Genomic DNA, 14,323 nt, shown 5'->3' with positions numbered 1-14,323 from the left:
ATTATCACTTCCCATCAAGTTTTCTGCACTAGTCTCCCAATGGGAGTTCTGGCTACTCTTGTCCCCCGGGAATCCATTCTTCAGGTACCCAGAGAGATACCCTCAAACTTCAGATCAAATCATAGCTGTATCCTATTTAAACACCTTACACTGGCTTCCCATTATCATCCTATTGGTTTAAAGTCATTAATCCTGCCTCTAAAGCCCTTCAAGATATTATTCTGCTCAGTTACCAAGCTGCATGAAAACAAATCAGTGTAAGAATCATTCACAAAGCGTACTTTGAGGAGTGTACTGAGTGTTTCCTTGTCATTTATCACAAGTACCTCTATTGTAAACATATGTATAGTTTGACCTTTTGGGAAAAAGACCACCAACATATAGATTTTTCTTGTGTATGTACAGAAGGTATTTTTGACATGGGCTTGCTAGAGAGAAACAGAATGAATAATAACCTTTTAGAAAAAAGAGTCAATCTGATATATCTTAGGGGGAAATGACAGTGAAATGGGGTTTCATCTTGCAGTCACCATCTGTATAATGCTTTCACAGACACTAGTTCATTTCCAGCAATATCTATTGTACAATTTATTATTTTTTCATGCTATTAGGTTTCTCTTCTTTGTAATTAGATGACATGGTTTTGTTGCACTGATATAACCTCTGCCACCCTTGTCAAATGACATTGATTTCTTCATCATTTCAGTTTTCTTGACAGGGAATGTAGCAAAGCGGTTAAGGGCAGACTCTGGAGCCAGACTGTGGGAGTTGGAATCATGGCTTTGCACTTATTAAGTGTGTGACCTCTGGAAAGTTATTTAATCTCTCGAGCCTTGGTTTCCTTGTCTTCAAAATGAGGATAATAACTGCACTACCTAATGTGAGAACTAAGTGAATTAATAAAGGTAAAGCACCTAAACACTGCTCGATGTGAGTGCTGTATAAATGTTAGTTACTCAGACGTGTCATGGCTAGCGATGGCGGTCCATATTGCTAGTTTGCTTCTGTTGCATTCAGACCTAGTGACTTGAGTTCTAAATTCCTTTTTGTAACTGTGCCAGTGACATCTTTGTTAAATAGTACAGAAACTTCTTTAAAAGCAGTAATATGTTCTCTGGTCAGCTGACTGGCTGACGAAGAGAGGAGGGATGTACAGCACTGGGGCTATAACATCTAAGGTGGGTGTGGACAGCACTGTTTCATGTTTTATATTTAAATCTTTAATAAGTTTGGAATATTTTTTAGTATCAAGTACAAAGTAGCAATCCAACTTCTTTCCAAATGATTAGCCAAGTGCCCCAAGACCATTTATTACATAACCCATTCTTTCTGCATTGATTTGAAATGTCTTCTGAATTCAACCCTGAATTCTTACATTTGCTTGCTAATTCTGATTCCAAATAATTCCATTTATTTTTTCCTTTTCTCTTCTGCCAGCACCATACTGCCTTGATTACTACATTGTGTTTTTCTTCCTTCCTTTCTTTTTTTTTTTTAAATGTTTCGGTAACTGGCAGGCCAAATCCCTTCTCTTAATTTTTTCCCCTAAATTTTCTAGGCTGGTGTCATAACCTTTAGAATTATTTCCACCAGGTTCAATTTTTAAAATTTATTTTTGGAATTCTGATGAAATTCACCTCATTTATACATTAATTTAAAAAGGTTTGATGTCTTTTATATTACTGAGTATAATCTTCTGGGAGTGGGTTATGTCTCATATTTAAATGTTATAGGTCTCTCAGCTAAGTTTTACCATTTTTTTTCACATGGGTAGAAAATTATAGTCATCAACATTTTATTTTTTTTATTTATTTTTTTTATTTAAAAAAAATTTTTTTTTCAACGTTTATTTATTTTTGGGACAGAGAGAGACAGAGCATGAACGGGGGAGGGGCAGAGAGAGAGGGAGACACAGAATCGGAAACAGGCTCCAGGCTCTGAGCCATCAGCCCAGAGCCCGATGCGGGGCTCGAACTCATGGACCGCGAGATCGTGACCTGGCTGAAGTCGGACGCTTAACCGACTGCGCCACCCAGGCGCCCCTAGTCATCAACATTTTAAAGTGCTAGAACTTACTACATGCTAGGCAGCATTTGAGTGCTTTACATGTATTAACTCATTTAGTCCCAACCTGAGGTAGTACTATTATTACTTCCATTTTATGAATGACGAAACTGAGGTACAAAGAGGTTGAACAACTTGCCCAAGGTCACACAGATGATAAGTGCTCAATAAGTATTTGATGACTGGAAGAGTATACAAAAGAAAATAATAATACTGAATTTAGAAAAGAACATAAACTACCTGACACTGATTTCTTCATCATTTCAGTTCTTCATCATAAACTATCTGGTTTAGGATCTTCTGCATACCTTGTATTAGTTAATCTTACAAAAGCCCCACAGAGTAGCTGGCCTTATCATTAGGAATAATGAATGGGCAATTACTTGCACAATGCCTGGCACACAGAAAGGGCTGAATAAATGGTAGCTATTATTACTGTAATTGTTATTATATATTTATTTTTTTATTGAATAAATCTGACATGTCGTGTTCTGGAAATTTAAGGTGCACAGCACATCAAAACTGGTTTAAGGAGAATCCAAAGATAACACATACATGAGTTAGATGCAATAATTACCACGAATTACAATGAGTTACAATATGAACCTGAAAAGTACTTGCTAATGAATTGCTACAAAACAATTTTTTCCACCTATCTCTGGGTTCTGAGTTCTTTTGCTTAATGACTATAAGATCTTAAGCAAATACCTTGAAGCTTTATTGTTCACTATTTTGTCATCATCAAGTAAATGATACTTTCAACTGCTTCATGTTCATTGCATTCTATTCAGTACTATAGCTTCTTTTGTATATTCTTTTAGTTACCAATTATTTACTGATCACCTTCTACATGGAAGTCACTGTGTCAGGCACAAGACAGTTAAAGGCCTTTTTATAATTCATATTCAGTAGGAAAACATATACATATAACTAAATAAATAAAGAAGCTAATTCAAGAGTGGGAGAAGTTATATGATGATTGTGGGAGGATCCTCAAGGGAAGAGATTAGGGTGGCCTGAGAAAAATGTTTAAGGAGATGACCTTTAGCTAAGACCCAAAAGATGAAAAGAAATCGACCTTGTAAAAATTTGAGGAAAGAAGATACCAGAACAGGAGAAGAACAGGTACGAAGGCCCTCAAGCAATGAAGAGCTTGGCTCCTGAAGAAACAGAAGAGTCCACAATGGCCAGTAAGTATCAGGAAGATCCGACTGACAAGTGAGATAGAAGTGGAAAATGTAATGCAAACCGTTTAAATGTCTTTGCATACTTCACTACTTAAATATCATGGCCCTTAAATAACACTTTATGACCCATGAATTTAACTTTCTGGTTAGGAAACCACAAAAAATTGAAAGGGTCTTATTTCTGCAGCTAAAATCAGATATACACACATTCACACATGTATGTATACATGTATTTTCAGGTATAGGGATGTTTGAAAACATTTCAATACAAAACTGCTAGTAAAACTTTTTATCAAAGGATATCAAAATGTGTTATAAACATATGCTTGATCAAACATATAGTCAAGTGCTTGAGTAACATATAACAGAGGCTGTGGTGACCATCTCTAGACCCCAACTGCCAATAAACTATTCAACATTGCAATTGTAGATTTTTGCCTTCCACTTAATCTTGTAGGAGACAAAACCTGCCACATATAAAGTTAATGTGGCATAGCATCTATACAGAAGGTTGTCAGATGGAAAGAACACTGGGCTTGCACATGGAGCCTTGTCCGCTCCATTTCTGATCACTGTACTCAAATCTAAGACATATTGCATGACTCTATTATCCCCATATGACCATTGGAGAGTTATAATGACTCAATATATTTTACAGTGAGTTCTCAAATTGGTTCCCTTTGGTCATTTCTCTATTTAAAGAAAGTCCAAGGATATTGTTACTTAACAGAAATTCTACAACAAAGCTTCACTGGAAAAGACAAAGTTAAATTAAAAGTTCCCCAATCTGTGGATTCTAATAAATCACTCCTCATTATCATTACCAACTTAAAAGTGATTAATTTTGCTAGCTGCAAAAGCAAAGTGATTTAAAATGACATGTTACATCAATCTATCAGAGACAGACTAAATATGATGTCTTCAGTGGTTTAACAATCTTTGAAATACTGTCATCCTAATTTTCCCCACAGTATAAATAGATTAAGCCCAAATATAAAATACAATTCTGAACTCCATAAACTAATGAGCAGCACCAGCCTTCAGCTCCCATGAACTCCAAGGAAAAGGGCCAAGGGCAGCAATGAGAATAGAAGGGCAAACATAAAAGAACACTAAAAAACTAAGAATGATCTGAAAATGTCAAAGCACCACAAAACAATGACACCACAAAGCAACAAATGTTTTAAGCTTCTCTTTCTTCACAGTGTCTTCACTGAATGCTCCCTCTATCTGTCTCTTCCTCATATTTTAAACCTGGCTCTCCCCTGTGGTGGACTCTTCCTTTCAAGGGTCCACAGTAGAGCCCGCACTCTTCTCTAACACCTCATGCACCTCAAGGAGAGCAAAGACTTTTGCAACACAAGCTTCCCAGCTCTGAGGGTAAGAGTGAGTGAACGGACACCTCTGAGTAGGGAAGCACAGGGAACTGTCAGCTCCACCTACTCGTCTACCTTATTGCAACAACCTCTCCTCCTCCATCTCCGTCTATCAACTTCTTAGTCACTCTCACACATTCCCTGAAAACCCTGGCCCTTAAATAACAATTTTAGGTGCCATTCCATGGCAGGAGATTTCAAAATCTGGGTAGATTCACTGAGCCAACACCTTTGTCCCATAATTCATTACCCTGATCAAATTCAACGAACTTCCTGCACATGAAACTTAAGCAACTAATTCTGATAGCCACAGCCTAGGATCAGTGGTAAGCATATCACAATCTCCTGGAAGGCGTGTTAAAACACAGACTGCTCCACCCCCAGAGTTTCTGGTTCAGAAGGTCTGGGTGGGGCCCGAGAACCTGCATGTCTCATGAGTTCTCAGATGATACTGCTGGTCCCAACACCAACTTTAAGAACCACTGGTTTAGATTTTTTCATTACCCAGAAATGGTTAACATTCAAACCATTCTACCTCTGATAGGTCAGACTTCACTCCCAATATACCTGCTATTCCATCACAGTGCTCCTCAAAATCTACTTGTTTCAGTTGATAATTCCTTTCATCCTGTATACCTGCTATTCTCAATGCTGACCACTTTCCTCAGGGCCCTTATCTACCCTCTGCCGTATTTATTCTCAACAGATCACCTCAACTCTTAATTAGAAGAAAAAACAGAGCTCAGGAGGCAGGAAATTACTTTACTCTCTCTGACGTGCTTTCACACTTTCTCCACTTGGGTAACTAACTTCACCCTCTTCATGCTAGCCTCTGAAGAATATCCTGTCTCCAGTCCAAGACAACATTTCTACTTACCTTCTCAATCCTATACTCTACCATGGCCTCAAATCTCTGCTCCATCAAACAGTACTTGTCATGCCTATAATTTCAAACTCTCCCTAGCTGCTCTTAAAGCATATGTATTTTTAATTTCAATAGATGCCAACAGACTGCTTTCTAAAATGACTGTTATATCATGAAAGGAAACTGGAAATTTTATTTCCAGAAGAGGTTAAACGGAAGAGGTTTTGGGTCAGGAATCTTAGGCCAACTGAAAACAGAAGCACTATACTGAGAAGAGCTTTGATTAACTGTTACTAAACACTGAAACTTCCTACCTTCTTTCCCTTGGTCAGCCCTGAACATTCACAAACAGGCTTCCACTCCTCAAACAGGATATTGGGAGATTCCTTCCTAGGAAAACTGAATGACCCAAGAAATAGGTAGAGATAACTGAAAGCTGGAAATTCTCCAGTGAAATGCTGGGTCCCTACCCAATTACCCTTACCCTAGCATGGGATCTAGGGTGACCAGACATCCTGTTTTGCATAGGACTGTTGTGGTTTTAGTACTGAAAGGCATGTGTCCTAGAAAATCTCTCAGACTACAATAGCTGGTCACTCTAGGCACACCTGAGGACAAGCCTCATCCCTGAACACAAAGATTCCAATAGCTGTTTGTGTCTTCCTCTTAAAAATGAAAGGGTAGTCAGGATTACCAGACATTTGAGGAAAAACAAATGCTAATGCAAACAAACAGAAAAAGGAAGAAAGTAAAAACTCTAATAATGCAAGAAGCCAAAGAAAATGATAATTTACCCATGAAACAGGTGACTATAAAAAAAGAAGAGAAAACATAGCTCTTAGGATTGAAGTATATGACTCTCTGGTTTAAAAGGGTACACAAAAACCTATAGTGTATGAAAAAAATATCCATACAACGTGCTTTATGGTAAAGTTTCAGAATCTTAGAACAAAGAAAAGATCTAAAATGCTTTTCCTTGCAGGTGAGCTTCAAATACAAAAGATAAAAAATCAGAATGATATCAAGACTTCTCAAAAGCAGCTCTGGACCATGGAAAATAGCTAAAATGCCCTCTAAATTCTAAGGAAAAATTATCTCCAAACTAGAAGTTTAAGACATTTTCTGACATGACAGATCTTTAAAAGATGACTTCCCATGTACCTCTTCTCAGGAAGTTACTAAGAGATGTGCTTAACCAATAAAGCAAGAAATAAGAAAATGTGGGATCCAGGAAATGGAATCTAACTCAGGAGAAAAGTGACAGGAATTCCCAGCATGGCCTGGGCAGCAGACCTACAGAGCAATCAGTCCAGACTGGAGCCAATGAACTGAGAGTTCTGGAAAGCGTATCTCCAAAGAAACAAAACAAAACAAAACAAAAATGAGAAAAACAAAACCAAAACCAGACTGATTACTCAAATGCATTAAAAGGACTTTTTTTCTCATTTCCTAGAGAATAATTTTAGGATAATTTAGTGATTCAAAAGTAGAAAACTAAGCAAATAAGACAATAATTAGCTCAGAGAGAACAACAAGAAAAAAATGTACAAGAAAAGAAATGCAATCATAATACCTCATTGGCTTAGCTATATACGGTATGATATGTAGTCACAATTTCATTCTTAATCTTAATCTTTAAGGCTGATATGTATCTATCTATCTCTATATAGATAGATATATAGATATATCAGATAGATATATCTATATAGAGATATACAGATATATAGAGATATCTATCTATATATCTATATATCTATAGATATATCTATCTATATAAAGATATATCTCTATATATCTATATCTCTATATCTCTATATATCTATATCTCTATATAGAGATATAAAGATATATAGAGATATATTTATATATCTCTATATAGAGATATAGATATATAGAGACATAGAGATATAGATATATAGAGATATATCTTTATATAGATAGATAGATATCTATTCTCTCTCTCTCTCTCTCTCTCTCTCTCTCTATATATATATATATATATATACATATAATATGTTCTAACTTACAAGTTTAAAAGGGCTTTGAATATCTACGATCAAGAAACTACCCCGGACATTCTATTGATAGTGATTCTGCAAAAGTCACAAATGACCCAGCTTCCACATCTCAGAATAAATAAACGTTCCACAGTAAACTTACAATCATCTTGGAATGAGACAGAAAAAATTATTTAGAAAAATGTCACAAGTTTGGTAGTTCTAATTATTCTAGGTATTAAGAAATTTTAAAAAGATTACAAAACTATATGCATACTTCCAATTATGATTTAAAATGTATATGTAAGAGTCTCTTACGGTTTGGCTCCCTCCCTCTCTAACTTTTTTTTTTCTCTTTTTTTTTTTCAATATATGAAGTTTATTGTCAAATTGGTTTCCATACAACACCCAGTGCTCATCCCAAAAGGTGCCCTCCTCAATATCCATCACCCACCCTCTCCTCCCTCCCACCCCCCATCAACCTTCAGTTTGTTCTCAGTTTTTAAGAGTCTCTTATGCTTTGGCTCTCTTCCACTCTAACCTCTTTTTTTTTTTCCTTCCCCTCCCCCATGGGTTTCTGTTAAGTTTCTCAGGATCCACATAAGAGTGAAACCATATGGTATCTGTCTTTCTCTGTATGGCTTATTTCACTTAGCATCACACTCTCCAGTTCCATCCACATTGCTACAAAGGGCCATATTTCATTCTTTCTCATTGCCACGTAGTACTCTATTGTGTATATAAACCACAATGTTTTTATCCATTCATCAGTTGATGGACATTTAGGCTCTTTCCATAATTTGGCTATTGTTGAGAGTGCTGCTATAAACATTGGGGTACAAGTGCCCCTATGCATCAGTACTCCTGTATCCCTTGGGTAAATTCCTAGCAGTGCTGTTGCTGGGTCATAGGGTAGGTCTATTTTTAATTTTTTGAGGAACCTCCACACTGTTTTCCAGAGTGGCTGCACCAGTTTGCATTCCCACCAACAGTGCAAGAGGGTTCCCGTTTCTCCACATCCTCTCCAGCATCTATAGTCTCCTGATTTGTTCATTTTGGCCACTCTGACTGGCGTGAGGTGATATCTGAGTGTGGTTTTGATTTGTATTTCCCTTATGAGGAGTGATGTTGAGCATCTTTTCATGTGCCTGTTGGCCATCCAGATGTCTTCTTTAGAGAAGTGTCTATTCATGTTTTGTGCCCATTTCTTCACTGGGTTATTTGTTTTTCAGGTGTGGAGTTTGGTGAGCTCTTTATAGATTTTGGATACTAGCCCTTTGTCCGATAGGTCATTTGCAAATATCTTCTCCCATTCTGTTGGTTGCCTTTTAGTTTTGTTGGTTGTTTCCTTTGCTGTGCAGAAGCTTTTTATCTTCATAAGGTCCCAGTAGTCCATTTTTGCTTTTAATTCCCTTGCCTTTGGGGATGTGTCGAGTAAGAGATTGCTATGGCTGAGGTCAGAGAGGTCTTTTCCTGCTTTCTCCTCTAGGGTTTTGATGGTTTCCTGTCTCACATTCAGGTCCTTTATCCATTTTGAGTTTATTTTTGTGAATGGTGTCAGAAAGTGGTCTAGTTTCAATCTTCTGCATGTTGCTGTCCAGTTCTCCCAGCACCATTTGTTAAAGAGACTTTTTTCCATTGGATATTCTTTTCTGCTTTGTCAAAGATTAGTTGCCCATACGTTTGTGGGTCTAGTTCTGGGGTTTCTATTCTATTCCATGGGTCTATGTGTCTGTTTTTGTGCCAATACCATGCTGTCTTGATGATTACACCTTTGTAGTAGAGGCTAAAGTCTGGGATTGTGATGCCTCCTGCTTTGGTCTTCTTCTTCAAAATTACTTTGGCTACTCGGGGCCTTTTGTGGTTCCATATGAATTTTAGGATTGCTTGTTCTAGTTTCAAGAAGAATGCTGGTGCGATTTTGATTGGGATTGCATTGAATGTGTAGATAGCTTTGGGTAGTATTGACATTTTGACAATATTTATTCTTCCAATCCATAAGCACGGAATGTCTTTCCATTTCTTTATATCTTCTTCAATTACCTTCATAAGCTTTCTATAGTTTTCAGCATACAGATCTTTTATATCTTTGGTTAGATTTATTCCTAGGTATTTTATGCTTCTTGGTGCAATTATGAATGGGATCAGTTTCTTTATTTGTCTTTCTGTTGCTTCATTGTTAGTGTATAAGAATGCAACTGATTTCTGTACATTTTGTATCCTGCAACTTTGCTGAATTCATGTATCAGTTCTAGCAGACTTCTGGTGGAGTCTATCGGATTTTCCATGTATAATATCATGTCATCTGCAAAAAGTGAAAGCTTAACTTCATATTTGCCAATTTTGATGCCTTTGATTTCCTTTTGTTGTCTGATTGCTGATGCTAGAACTTCCAACACTATGTTAAACAACAGCGTTGAGAGTGGACATCCCTGTCGTGTTCCTGATCTCAGGGAAAAAGCTCTGTTTTTCCCCATTGAGGATGATGTTAGCTGTGGGCTTTTCATAAATGGCTTTTATGATCTTTAAGTACGTTCCTTCTATCCCAACTTTCTCGAGGGTTTTTATTAAGAAAGGTTGCTGAATTTTGTCAAAGGCCTTTTCCGCATCGATTGACAGGATCGTATGGTTCTTTTCTTTTCTTAATGTGATGTATCACGTTGATTGATTTGCGAATGTTGAACCAGCCCTGCATCCCAGGAATGAATCCCACTTGATCATGGTGAATAATTCTTTTTATATGCTGTTGAATTCGATTTGCTAGTATCTTATTGAGAATTTTTGCATCCATATTCATCAGGGATATTGGTCTGTAGTTCTCTTTTTTATTGGGTCTCTGTCTGGTTTAGGAATCAAAGTAATACTGGCTTCATAGAATGAGTCTGGAAGTTTTCCTTCCCTTTCTATTTTTTAGAATAGCTTGAGAAGGATAGGTATTATCTCTGCTTTAAACGTCTGGTAGAACTCCCCTGGGAAGCCATCTGGTCCTGGACTCTTATTTGTTGGGAGATTTTTGATGACTGATTCAATTTCTTCGCTGGTTATGGGTCTGTTCAAGCTTTCTATTTCCTCCTGATTGAGTTTTGGAAGCGTGTGGGTGTTTAGGAATTTGTCCATTTCTTCCAGGTTGTCCAGTTTGTTGGCATATAATTTTTCATAGTATTCCCTGATAATTGCTTGTATCTCTGAGGAATTGGTTGTAATAATTCCATTTTCATTCATGATTTTATCTATTTGGGTCATCTCCCTTTTCTTTTTGAGAAGCCTGGCTAGAGGTTTATCAATTTTGTTTATTTTTTCAAAAAACCAACTCTTGGTTTCATTGATCTGCTCTACAGTTTTTTAGATTCTATATTGTTTATTTCTGCTCTGATCTTTATTATTTCTCTTCTTCTGCTGGGTTTAGGCTGTCTTTGCTGTTCTGCTTCTATTTCCTTTAGGTGTGCTGTTAGATTTTGTATTTGGGATTTTTCTTGCTTCTTGAGATAGGCCTGGATTGCAATGTATTTTCCTCTCAGGACTGCCTTCGCTGCCTCCCAAAGCGTTTGGATTGTTGTATTTTCATTTTCATTTGTTTCCATATATTTTTTAATTTCTTCTCTAATTGCCTGGTTGACCCATTCATTCTTTAGTAGGGTGTTCTTTAACCTCCATGCTTTTGGAGGTTTTCCAGACTTTTTCCTGTGGTTGATTTCAAGCTTCATAGCATTGTGGTCTGAAAGTATGCATGGTATGATTTCAATTCTTGTATACTTATGAAGGGCTGTTTTGTGACCCAGTATGTGATCTATCTTGGAGAATGTTCCATGTGCACTCGAGAAGAAAGTATATTCTGTTGCTTTGGGATGCAGAGTTCTAAATATATCTGTCAAGTCCATCTGATCCAATGTCTCATTCAGGGCCCTTGTTTCTTTATTGACCGTGTGTCTAGATGATCTATCCATTTCTGTAAGTGGAGTGTTAAAGTCCCCTGCAATTACCACATTCTTATCGATAAAGTTGCTTATGTTTATGAGTAATTGTTTTATATATTTGGGGGCTCCCGTATTCGGCGCATAGACATTTGTAACTGTTAGCTCTTCCTGATGGATAGACCCTGTGATTATTATATAATGCCCTTCTTCATCTCTTGTTACAGCCTTTAATTTAAAGTCTAGTTTGTCTGATAGAAGTATGGCTACTCCAGCTTTCTTTTGGCTTCCAGTAGCATGATAAATAGTTCTCCACCCCCTCATTCTCAATCTAAAGGTGTCCTCAGGTCTAAAATGAGTCTCTTGTAGATAGCAAATAGATGGGTCTTGTTTTTTTATCCATTCTGATACCCTATGTCTTTTGGTTGGCGCATTTAGTCCATTTACATTCAGTGTTATTATGGAAAGATATGGGTTTAGAGTCATTGTGATGTCCGTAGGTTTCATGCTTGTAGCGATGTCTCTGGTACTTTGTCTCACAGGATCCCCTTGGGATCTCTTGCAGGGATGGTTTAGTGGTGACAAATTCCTTCAGTTTTTGTTTGTTTGGGAAGACCTTTACCTCTCCTTCTATTCTAAATGACAGACTTGCTGGATAAAGGATTCTCGGCTGCATATTTTTTCTGTTCATCACATTGAAGATCTCCTGCCATTCCTTTCTGGCCTGCCAAGTTTCAGTAGAGAGATTAGTCACGAGTCTTATAGGTCTCCCTTTGTATGTTAGAGCACGTTTATCTCTAGCTGCTTTGGGAATTTCCTCTTTATCCTTATATTTTGCCAGTTTCCCTATGATATGTCGTGCAGAAGATCGATTCAAGTTACGTCTGAAGGGAGTTCTCTGTGCCTCTTGGATTTCAATGCCTTTTTCCTTCCCCAGATCCGGGAAGTTCTCAGCTATTATTTCTTCAAGTACACCTTCAGCACCTTTCCCTCTCTCTTCCTCCTCTGGAATATCAATTATGCATATATTGTTTCTCTTTAGTGCATCACTTAGTTCTCTAATTTTCCCCTCATACTCCTGGATTTTTTTATCTTTTTCTCAGCTTCTTCTTTTTCCATAATTTTATCTTCTAGTTCACCTATTCTCTCCTCTGCCTCTTCAATCCGAGCCGTAGTTGTTTCCATTTTATTTTGCAGTTCATTGATAGCATTTAAAAAAAAAATTTTTTTTTTTAACATTTATTTATTTTTGAGACAGAGAGAGACAGAGCATGAACAAGGGAGGGTCAGAGAGAGGGAGACAAAGAATCTGAAAAAGGCTCCAGGCTCTGAGCAGTCAGCACAGAGTCCGACACGGGGCTCGAACTCACAGACCGTGAGATCATGACCTGAGCTGAAGTCACTGCTTAACCAACTGAGCCACCCAGGCGCCTCATTGATAGCATTTTTTAGCTCCTCCTGGCTGTTCCTTAATCCCTTGATCTCTGTAGCAAGAGATTCTCTGCTGTCCTTTATACTGTTTTCAAGCCCAGTGATTAATTTTATGACTATTATTCTAAATTCACTTTCTGTTATATTGTTTAAATCTATTTTTGATCAGTTCATTAGCTGTTGTTACTTCCTGGACGTTTTTCTGAGGGGAATTCTTCCGTTTCATTTTGGATAGTCCCTGGAGTGGCGTGGGACTGCGGGGCACTTCCCCTGTGCTGTCTTGAATAACTTGCGTTGGTGGGCGGGGCCGCAGTCAGACCTGATGTCTGCCCCCAGCCCACCGCTGGGGCCACAGTCAGACTGGTGTGTGCCTTCTCTTCCCCTCTCCTAGGGGCGGGATTCACTGTGGGGTGGCGTGGCCCATCTGGGCTACTTGCACACTGCCAGACTTGTGGTGCTGGGAATCTGGCGTATTAGCTGGGGTGGATGGGCAAGGTCCACAGGGGCGGGAGGGGCAGGTTCAGCTCGCTTTTCCTTCGGAGATCCGCTTGGGGAGGGGCCCTGCGGCACTGAGAGGGAGTCAGATCTGCCGGAGGGATGGATCCGCAGAAGCACAGCATTGGGTATTTGCGTGGTGCAAGCAAGTTCCCTGGCAGGAACCGGTTCCCTTTGGGATTTTGGCTGGGGGATGGGCGAGGGAGATGGCGCTGGCGAGCGCCTTTGTTCCCCGCCAAGTTGAGCTCTGTCGTCCAGGGCTCAACAACTCTCCCTCCTGTTGTCCTCCAGCCCTCCCGTTCTCTGAGCAGAGCTGTTAACTTATGACCTCCCAGATGCTAAGTCCTGCTTGCTGTCAGAACATCCTCCGTCTGGTCCCTCTGCTTTTGCAAGCCAGACTCAGGGGCTCTGCTTGGCCGGCGGGCCGCCCCTCTGCCAGTCCGTGGAGCGCGCACCGCCTTGCCGCCCTTCCTACCCTCTTCCGTGGGCCTCTCGTCTGCGCTTGGCTCCAGAGACTCCATTCTGCTAGTCTTCTGGTGGTTTTCTGGGTTATTTAGGCAGGTGTAGGTGGAATCTTAGTGATCAGCAGGACGCGCAGTGAGCCCATCGTCTCCTACACTGCCATCTTCCCAGGATCCTCTTTTTTTACTCTTAAAAACTGAGAATAAACTGAAGGTTGATGTGGGGTGGGAGGGAAGGGAAAGTGGGTGATGGGCATTGAGGAGGGCACTTGGGATGAGCACTGGGTGTGGTATGGAAACCAATTTGATAAATTTCATATTAAAAACAATAAAAATAAAATGCATATGTAATACACAACATAATATACATAATATAAATGCACTGAAGAAAAACAAAAAGCCCAGCCACTAAAGTACTAAGCGTGGTTGTTATCAATAGTTTGAGTGATTTTATTTCTTTCCACAAAGCTTTTTATATTTATCAAATTCTCTTTAAAATCTGAAAAAGTTATAGAAGTATCTGTATAAAGACTCCT

General features: G+C 38.7%; 1 protein-coding gene across 2 annotated transcripts in view; it reads right to left on the bottom strand.

Moving 5' to 3' along the window:
* The window catches only part of LDAH (lipid droplet associated hydrolase), a 112,439-nt gene that overhangs the window by 83,417 nt on the left and 14,699 nt on the right, over positions 1 to 14,323 (bottom strand). The window lies entirely within an intron of this gene.

The sequence above is a fragment of the Leopardus geoffroyi genome, chromosome A3 (assembly GCF_018350155.1).
Source record: "Leopardus geoffroyi isolate Oge1 chromosome A3, O.geoffroyi_Oge1_pat1.0, whole genome shotgun sequence".
Lineage (NCBI taxonomy): Eukaryota > Metazoa > Chordata > Mammalia > Carnivora > Felidae > Leopardus > Leopardus geoffroyi.
Note: the sequence above shows the minus strand (reverse complement) of the source record. Positions and strands in the feature narration are given on the sequence as shown.